At 40.8% G+C, this 10,150-nt stretch overlaps 1 non-coding gene across 1 annotated transcript; it reads right to left on the reverse strand.

The window, feature by feature from the left end:
* Positions 1-5,819: 5,819 nt before the first annotated feature.
* On the reverse strand, positions 5,820-5,938 carry LOC145417958 (5S ribosomal RNA). Its single transcript, XR_013900618.1, has one exon. It is a non-coding gene; the product is annotated as a 5S ribosomal RNA (ribosomal RNA).
* Between the last annotated feature and the right edge of the window lie 4,212 nt (positions 5,939-10,150).

Genomic DNA, 10,150 nt, shown 5'->3' on the forward strand with positions numbered 1-10,150 from the left:
GCATCCCGTTCGACAAAGTGAGAGAAATTAATGCGTGGATGCGAGTATATTATGGTACTTGGCTACTTTTGCATACTGTTTGTGTCTCCTTAAACAAACATCTTTGTTATTATACTTTTAAATCTGTAGATTTCAAATTGCGTTCGGAGGAAAATGCATTTTTCATGACAGTGTGAAGCATTTTAGTTACGCATTTTGCATCACTGCTGGTAAAGGTTAGCTGAACTTAACTGATCCAAGATAATTACGTATCAAGGACTTCACATAGCCATAAATCCGGAGAGATTAAACGTTTAATTTCCTGGCATACTGTTCCTATAAGGAAAAAAGTGTCGTCGTCAGGTATATTATCTACGAAAGAAATGTTTGAAATAAAGAGCTAAGTTTAATAATATTATCCTTACATAAAAATAGCCCTGTCTGAATAGCAGTATAACTCTTTACAACTGCAGCTGATAGAAACTACTAACTCTGACGGCAAGGCGTTTATTGTAATTGGTATGATAAGCTTCTGTTATCTCCTCTCTTTCCACAAACGTTCTTCAACAAATCGAAGTTGCATGTTAAGACTGGAAAACATTGGAAGTGCTGCAACAGAGGTGTAGGCTATAAGGTCCACATCTGTGTTGGTGAGATGGATTAATGTACTGAAAAGTTTATGGCAAGGTGGAGGGGTTATAGCAGATGAAGTATAATTGAAGGAGCTAGCCAGGATTTGTTAAAATGGTATGACCACATGCGGAGAATGGGTGATAAGAGATTGATAAGGAAGATTTTTACATCAGAAGTAGAGGAACTGGGAGGTAAGGGAGGAGGTCAAGAAGTTGACTGGATATACGAACGAACTGTTACCTCGCCCGGAAGGAGTCCGGAGAGGTGTTGTTCTTGGCAGAGTTTGTTTGTTTGATTGCTGGCAACATTATGGAAAAACGGCTGAATGAAATTACATGAAGCTTTCAGGATATGTGGGCACTGGTCCCAAAAGAAAGTGATTAAATTTTGGAGGTAATCGAGTGACCCTGAAAGGTTATAATCAAAGTCACGGATTTTTAGAGGGTTATAACTTGAAAACTGTTGAAGATAGTGATATTTACTGCTGTGAACATACAGGAATTCGTAATATGGGCTTTCATTTGACTCCAAGACCTTTGACCCTGAATGACCGTGAAGGGTCAAACTCAAGGTCATGGATATTTAGAGGGCCATAGCTCGAAACTGTTTGAAGATAAGAGAGATATTTACCATTATCAACATACAGGAAATCCCATGTGGGTATTTGATTGGTACCTTGATCTTTGACTGTAAGTGACCATGAAAGGTCAAACCCAAGGTCACAGATATTCAGCGGGCTATAACTCGAAACTCGATGGAGATAGAGATATTTACACTTACCAAGATATAGGAAGTCCCATATGGGCTTTCATTTGGCAGCATTACCTTTGACCCTGAGTGACTCTGAAAGGTCAAATGCAAGATCACGGACTTTCAGAGGACGTAACTTGAAAACATTTGCGCCATTACCTTAAACTGTAATTGAACACTGACACTTAATGGCAGAAACGAGTCAATATTTAACAGGAAGAAAATAACTGATGTCGGGTGAGTTTTGTTGTGCCTGGCACCATATGCTTCCTCCTGCTCCTGGGCCCCATCCTGTTGGAGCGGGTAGTAGCTGGCAAAATAAATTACTTCAACACATGATTATTTTTTATCAACATGTACTATCTTTGTCGTGTAAATTCGCGAAACAAATCCCGTCATGGCAAGGCCATACCTCACAGATATCTGTTCCATCCCCCTCCTCACCAATCACCCGACCCTTACCCCCTGACATACTTTTTGGTCCCCTCACCCTCTCACAGACCCCTGCTTCCCTCCCACTCCTCACAAACTTTTCCCCTCCTCTCCTCGCCGATCCTTGTCCCCCTCTAGTTCCCTCACTCTGGTATCTGGCTCCATCCCATCCCCCCTCACAAATTTTTCATTCTCTCATTGATCTCCACATCCCTCACCCGTTACAGAACATCTTCTCCGACCATCACAGAAACCCATCCTTCTTTCAGCTCCCCCCTCCTTCTTCATAGCTCTCACTCTTTCATAGATTCCCTCACTCATTTAAAGATGTCAAGCTCCTCCATAATACCCCTCACAGACTCCGATTCCCCACCCTCTCCCTCACCCTCAGAGTCAGTAACACTCCCTCACCCTCTCACAGGTCTCCAGGCCCCTCCCTCACCCTCTGACAGGCCTCCATTCTCACAGATCTCAGTTGGTCTTCCACGCACTATCGCAGATAACCTCCCACTTCCGTCACTCCCCACAGACTCCCACAACCTTCGGACCTCCACAGACTCTAGTTCTCTCTTCCGCTATCACAGACCTCCACCTCCTCCATCAATCTGACCTCACAGATCCCCTCGCCCAGTCTCTCAAATCTCTTTCTTCCTCCCTCACACTTCACAGATCTCTCTCCCTACTTCTCTCCTCCTCTCACATATTTTCACCCTCTCTTTCACCTCCTCTCTCAAGGACTCCCTTTTCACCCTCAGTGACTTCCCCTCTTTCACATTGTGACTCCCACCCCTTTTCACCCTATCCCGGTATTCACAGTTTTCTTTCACCCTATCAGTGACCTGTCTCTCCCTCGCCCTCGTACAGACCCTGACCCCTTCTCTCCCTCTTTTCCTCTCGCTGGCCTCCCGTCTCCTTTTTCTCCATCACCATCTCAAGTCCCTGTCTCCCACCTCTCTCTCTCCTCTCTCTCTCTCTCTCTCTCTCTCTCTATTTATCTATCTCGCACCCTCACCCCAGTCTCTCGCCTCGTCTATCCCGTCTCTCTCTCTCTCGGCCCCCGCGCCGCCCCTCACTGCTATCGTCTTATCTCACTGGCCTGTCTTATCCTGGCTGTGAACCTCCTACCAATTCCCCAACTTCCATTATATATTTCTTTTGTCTTTTCTTTTTCTCATTTCTGATATCTACACATCATCCTTATCATCGTCATCATTATCATCATCATAATAGACATCTTTAATCTAATTTTGCACATTTCCAAAGCAATATCTATCAATCTATCTAGATACAAAGATAGACAGGTAGATAGATTGAAAGGTGTACAGGCAGACAGAAATGTAGACTGATCGATAGGTAATCAGATAGATAAATAGTTAGCTCGTCTGTTCCTCTATAACTATATTACTAGATTTTACACATCATGATCACCATTTATCGACTTTATCACTCAATATCGTCTTCTAATTCCCGTTCGCCAAGCTACTTCGAGCATCTCTTGTGAGCTGAGCATGAGGAAAATCGCCTTGTGATTAAAAAAAAAATACTGACCGACATCCTATTGTACGAATTACTGGGCAGCCTTTAATCCCTTCATTGTCGGCGATCTATTCTTACCTTAATAAAATAGTTTGATGACGTCTTTTTTAATAATATTCCCCTGTGGTGTCATTTCTTTTTTTTTTTTTTTTTTTAGCTTCAAGTTTGACCTCTATGTTCAATCACAATGGTGAAGTTCCCTTTATTTTTCTTGTTTCTATCGCCAAGTCATGTCAGTCAGGTTCAGGGAAAATACTCATAACAAAGCGGTCCCAAGTATCCTACCCCATTCAACAGTCGAAGGCAGTATTTTTAGTTCATTTCACGTTACTGGTCGACCAATGCATCCTTCATCTTTGTGCTGTCTCTGTTGCCTGACGCGCAATCCCACAGCTGATCTAGGGGGGTCGCGAAAAGGCTTCACACACCCCGAGCAATAATTATGACTTTTAGTTTCGTCCTGCATACCGGTACCTATTAGTTCTCGCCTTTATCTTCAAGCCTTTATATGGTGGCCAAGACTAAAATATTCTATGCCTATTTGTTACTATTCATATCCTATCCCACCCTCCCTACCCATCCTTTTGTTTATCTGATTCGTGTGGCCGTATTCTCTAGGACTGTGGAGACTCGCCAGAATCTTTCCCTTAGCGATTTACTTCGCATGTTGCTCCATCCTGTTCTCTAGTATGTTACTTATATCCGTGTAATATCAACACGGATTGCATGCCCTCCAAAAAAAAGATGAATATAAAAGCGTAACATGCAGAAATAAACTGGTCAGGGAGAGCCGCTAGAAACTCTCCCACGCTGACTAAAATACAGACCTCGATCTACCTGTTTTCATTCTTCGCCTGTCTTCAAGTCAGGCTCCGTTCACTATGCTCTCCCTTTCTAATTCTTGGTCTACCTCTACTCATTCTCCTTTTTTCTTCAGTCAGGCACATTCTGCTACATCTTTCCTCTCGCATTCTTGGCCTGCATCTCTTTATTCTCCGCCTTCCCTCTGTCAGACACCTTCCACCATGTCCTTCCTGTCTCATTCTTGGTCTACCTCCCCTCATTCTCCTACCATTCTCTTCCATCTCACTCTAAACTTACCTTGTTTCATTGTCCATTGTTTCCCATAAATGCATCAGCCATAATTACAAGAAGTGAGAGGATACATCACAGGGAATAAAGTAATTTGCTCTGGATAATGGCCAAACGAGCACAAAAGACCGCTATCTTGCTCCAGTCACTTTTCCACAATGCCCTTAAAACTAACCTTACATCAGTTATTGTCTGTTATTTACGTTCCTCACTGTTGTAAATTTATGGTCAAAAAGCAAGTCTCTCTCTCTCTCTCTCTCTCTGGCTTTTTTCTTGCTTTAATTTAGAGAAGTGAAGCTATACATCACATAGTTTATTAAAGTAATGGCGCGATGAGTCCGAACGTCGGCCATCTTGCTTCTCTTCCCTCCCTGCAAACTTGGCCCCCTTTCGCCCACCAGTCAGACGTTCCAGACCCGGTTTTAACAGCCAGAAATGTCCCTGTTTTTTCCTCTTCATTTTTTCTCTTTTTCTTTTCCTAGTTTCCACTCCGCCGGGGCCAATCATATCCGTCTCTTATTTTGCTCTCACTCTGCACTTATTCCCTCTTCCCATCTCCTTTCTCTCTTCTATCTCATCTCTCTTCCTTTTACCTCTTTTTTCTTTCTTCTTCTCACCTCATCTCTTTATCTCAGTTATTTTCATTCCTTTTAGCCTAGTTCTTCTATACCTCTACCACATCACATTCAGTTATCTTGTCTCCAACATCTAACATCAACAACAACAACAACAACTACTACTACTACTACCACTACTACTACTACTGCTACTACTACTACTACTATTACTACTACTACTATTATTACTACTACTACTACCGTCTATTTATTTCTATTACTATGACCCCCCCTCTCTCTCTCTCTCTCTCTCTCTCTCTCTCACTTCTTTCTAGTGTCTTCTTCCTGTATCGAACTGCCCTTTTTCCCTCTTATTTGTTAAAATTTTGCTGTTTTTGTTCCTTAGGTTTATTTTTCTTGCATTACTGTCCAGTATATCTTTTTTCCACAGCCTCCCTCTCGCCTTCCTCCTCCTCCTCCTCCTCCTTTCTCTTCTTGCTATCATCCATCCTTCCTTCATTCATTCATCTTCTTTCACTCATCTTACCTTCCTTTGTACTTAATCCCATTTATATACCGATTTTTTTTTTCATTTCTCTGAGTCATCTTCTATCGTCCATCTTTCTTCCTTGTTTCATACATCTTTATCTGTCATTCTTCTTTCATTCCTTTAAGTTTTTTTTTCCGCCACATGTCTTTCATTGTTCTTCCTTTCTTCATTCATTCATTGCCAGACGCCATGTATCCCAAACGGGGTGGCCCAGGGCTCAGAGTTAATTGTTTTACAGGGAGGGGCACTAATCCTTCACCAACCCCACTTGACACGTAGGGAGAACGTTATGCCAACAGCAACTGGTGTTCCCAGGCGGTCACCCATCCAAGTACTAACCAGATCCAACGTTGCTTAACTTCGCTGATCGGACGGGAAGCAGTGTACTCAACGTGGTATGGCCGTTACTTTTTTCTTCCATTTACCAGCTTTCCTTCATTTTCATCATCTTTCCTTCCTCCTTCCCCTGTTCCATCATCCTCATATTCCTTTGGTGTTATCTTCTTTCATTTCCTCTCTGCAACATATTATCTCGTAACGCAGTTCTCTTTTTTTTTTTTTTTCTTTATGCCATTCCTATATTCTTCTCTCTACCGTATCCTTTTTTCTCTGTCTTTTTGCTCGTCATCCTGTTTTTCGTAATTAAAAAGCACTTTGACACACACACAAGACAGAAAATCATTTAGTAAGAAAGACTGACCAACTTCCTCTCTAACAGACGAACCCAGGTACTCTACCGAAACCGAAGAACAGTACAAAAAACAGAACACTGTCCGAGAGTTTCCCACGGGGTTCAGTCCTATCTCCCTCACCACCTTTTCCTTTTAAATCTTTTCCTCCACGACATATCAGTCTTTCCTCCTTAAGTAACAGTACTGTACTGCCTCGACAGATTGACAATAGTTTCACAACACTCCATATCTCAACAAGCAGTTGCCCAGCTTCAACTAAAGTTAATCACAAGAAAACTGAGCAAGACAAAGCAGAATGACTGCCTCACCAGCCAAATCAACTATTGCCCTCTTCACTTGACTGACATGAATCTTGAAACTCGCCCACACGGGTCCCTCTTTAACCAACCACCGCCACTGGTAAGACACTCCCAAATTCTAGGACATACTTTGGACACACACATATGTCCTTTTTTCAGTATTAAAGTAACATCAGCCAAAGACTTTTCATAAACTCGATGCCCTGAAAGCACTCACAAGAACTACTTTCGGGGAGCAGAGAGAATCCTTGAAAACTGATCACAAGCAGTTCGTTAGAAAACCTTAGACTTTGCTAACTCAAGCTGGGACCCAACCCTATCACAAACATAAATAAACTTAAAAAAAAGGAGAAAATCTTAAGAACGATAAAAAGTATGTACCAACACCACAAATATAATCACTTAAATTAAGAAACAAAAATACTTCCAATCAAAAGTTATATGAGTATGAGATGAACATAGATCACGCTCATCTCAAGATTATTCCCACCCTTGTAATTTCACTGCATCACCCCCGGCCACAAAGAAACAAGAAACAAGCAACTGCACAACAGTACACAGATTATCTCAGTAACGTCCCCACTCCTGCACCCAACACTACAATTCAAAAAGACATACATAAATAAATAGCCACCACAGCCATAAAAAATCTTCGGCCTAAAAGTATCCTTCAGCAACCACAACCACGCATACACCCCTCAGAAACTACCCAACTCAAAGAGACACGAGTACACTTGGCCCGCCTGCGATGCGACCATCATCTTTCACTGCTACGATATACTGTAGAAACAAAATATAATTCTCAAACATCCCACTGTACTCACACTGCAATGCACTCCTCGCCCCACCACATCACACTTACTTACCACATGCATCCCATTATTACAGCAGATGGTCTTTCAACATAACCTCAACAAAAGACCTCTGGATGAGACCAGCCAAAGTCGCCAGACTTTCTGCTTTCCACTTGGTTTACAACGAGACTGGGCCCAGGGTTATAACAAAAGTAAACAGTAACAATAGAAATAACATTCTGTTTGTCTATCTGTACTGCAGTATACCTATATATATCTTTAAAATCATACATAGCGCTCTGTTTATTGATCTATATTTAATGTCCTTGTTTAGTATCATCACAAATCTGATTAACTGTACGTCTGCCACTCTGTTTCTTTGATTACTGATTTATGTTAATCCATATACCTACCTACTGATACATCTGTCCTAGTTACCTCTCTGCCATTCATATAACTGTCAGAATTTCTCGTTTCTTCAAGTTGTGTTTCTTTCAGTCTGTATCTTTTTCTTTATTAGCTCATCTTTTCTCAGTTCATCCATCTGTACAACTCTCATCTTTCTTGCATGATCGCCAGTCAGATCATCATTTACTTACACCTTTTGTTTCCCTCCTTCGTGCATTATTTCTTTATATCCCGTGTATATCTTGCATTATTAACGTATATATTTGTCCATATCTCTGTTCGATGCCAGTCATATATCTACAGCATAATAATGTATCAATACCATTTTATATTTCTGATTATTTTTTCTTGTTGTCTATCTGTCTGCCTATCTAACTATCTATTTATCTATCTGCCCACCTGTCTGTCTGTCTGTCTGTCTATCTGTCTGGAAGGTCAAGTACTTTCATTGCGAGAGGCTCTAATTCACCTCAGTCACTGCAGGTTTGAATGATGCGTGTCCGCCTCACCATAATGACGCTTTTTCCATTTGGATCCTCACATTCCCACCTATTGATATGTAGGCGGTAGCGCGATGTTATTACAACTTATCATTTCTTACATCCAGCATGCCAACCATCGTGGTCGGGACAGCTTAATCAGGGCAGCATCCCCTTTGCAATAGCTTGGTATGTGTGGAGGCGAAAGGAAAACGTAATACTGGTGTGACGGCACCACACAATGGAGGTGCAGTATTACCTCCACCTCTCACCTTATTACACCATGCAATTTCTTTATGCATATACTGTATATAGATATATATATATATATATATATATATATATATATATATATATATAACTATATATGTATATATATAGTTATATATATATAAAAGGAGTGAGATGCAATGCGTTGATGAACAAGAGATTGAATTAGCAAGAGCTGCGTACTGGAGTTTGAATTCAGAAGTAAGAAGGTTAGCTAGGAGAGATAAAAGAAGATGTGTGGATGAAAAGGTTGCAGAGACTGAAATCTTAATAAACAAAAATGATGGACAGAGTCAAAGAATAGCATATGAATCGATTAGAGAACTGAGTGGTAATGCAGGTAAACGCAAGGAAATACCAGTTAGAGACAGGGAAGGAAATTTATTGACCAAAGATGGAGATATTAAAAATAGATGGAAAGAGCATTTTGAGACAGTTCTTAATAGACCAATACCACCAGAAGAGGATATACCGTCTGCTCAGGAAGATTTAAATATAGAAACAGGAGAGTTGAGGCTTGCAGAAGTGGAGAAAGCAGTAAAACAGTTAAAGAATAATAAGGCACCAGGGGAGGATGGTTTATTTCCGGAAATGTTTAAAGTGGAGGGGGATAGATTAATAATGATCTTGACCAAGCTATTCAATAAGATATGGGTGACGGGGTTACTACCATCAGTTTGGAAGAATGGTGTAATTGTTAAAGTTCCGAAGAAGGGAGACCTGAGTGAATGTGGTAATTGGAGGGGAATCTCTTTGTCACCGATAGCTTTGAAAGTTTTCAGTAGAGTGTTGTTAAATAGGTTGGAGCCAGTGGTTGAGGGTATTCTGAGGGATGAACAGGCTGGTTTTAGAAAGGGACGTGGTTGCAATGATCAGATCTTTATAGTTAGGCATTTGATGCAGCAAGTTAATGAAATGAGAGTACCGTTAAGTCTTTGTTTTGTTGATTTTGAAAAGGCTTTTGATAGTGTTTCGAGAGAGACTATGGGGAAGATCATGAGACATTATGGAATACCAGAGGAGTTTGTGAGGGTCATTATGAACATGCATGAGGACACATTTTGTAAAGTGATGGTTGATGGTTGTCTGAGTGATTCGTTTGAAGTCAAGTCCGGAGTAATTCAAGGTGGTGTTCTATCGCCTTTACTATTTATATTGGTCATTGATTACATTATGAAACGCGTTGGAACAGAAACCGGTGCAGGTATACTTTGGAGAGAGAACAGGAAACTTTTGGATTTAGATTATGCAGATGATATAGTTTTGATTTGTGATGGGCCAGAAGAGATGCAGAGACTGTTGGACTGTTTGGTGAGTGAAGGTCGCAAGGTGGGTTTGGTTATTAATTGTGGAAAAACTGAAATAATCAATATGAATATGGAAAATGCGCAGGAATGTGTAACTGGAGGTATGGTTGTAAAGCAAGTTGATAGGTTTAAATATTTAGGTACTTATTTAGCCAAGGATGGTTCTTTGAACTTTGAATTCGAGGAAAGGTTAAAGAAGGCTAATCAGGCAAAGGGAATACTTAAAAATATTTGGAATAATAACAATTTCTCTGTGCATACAAAAATCAAACTTTATAAGGTAATGGTTAGGAGTATCTTAATTTATGGACACGAGTCTTGGTACAGCACAGTGACTATGGAAAATAAATTCTTGGTGTTTGAAAATAAAGC

This window comes from Coenobita brevimanus, chromosome 111 (assembly GCF_032717465.1).
Source record: "Coenobita brevimanus isolate Jiangsu-jjx chromosome 111, ASM3271746v2, whole genome shotgun sequence".
NCBI classification, from domain to species: Eukaryota; Metazoa; Arthropoda; class Malacostraca; order Decapoda; family Coenobitidae; genus Coenobita; species Coenobita brevimanus.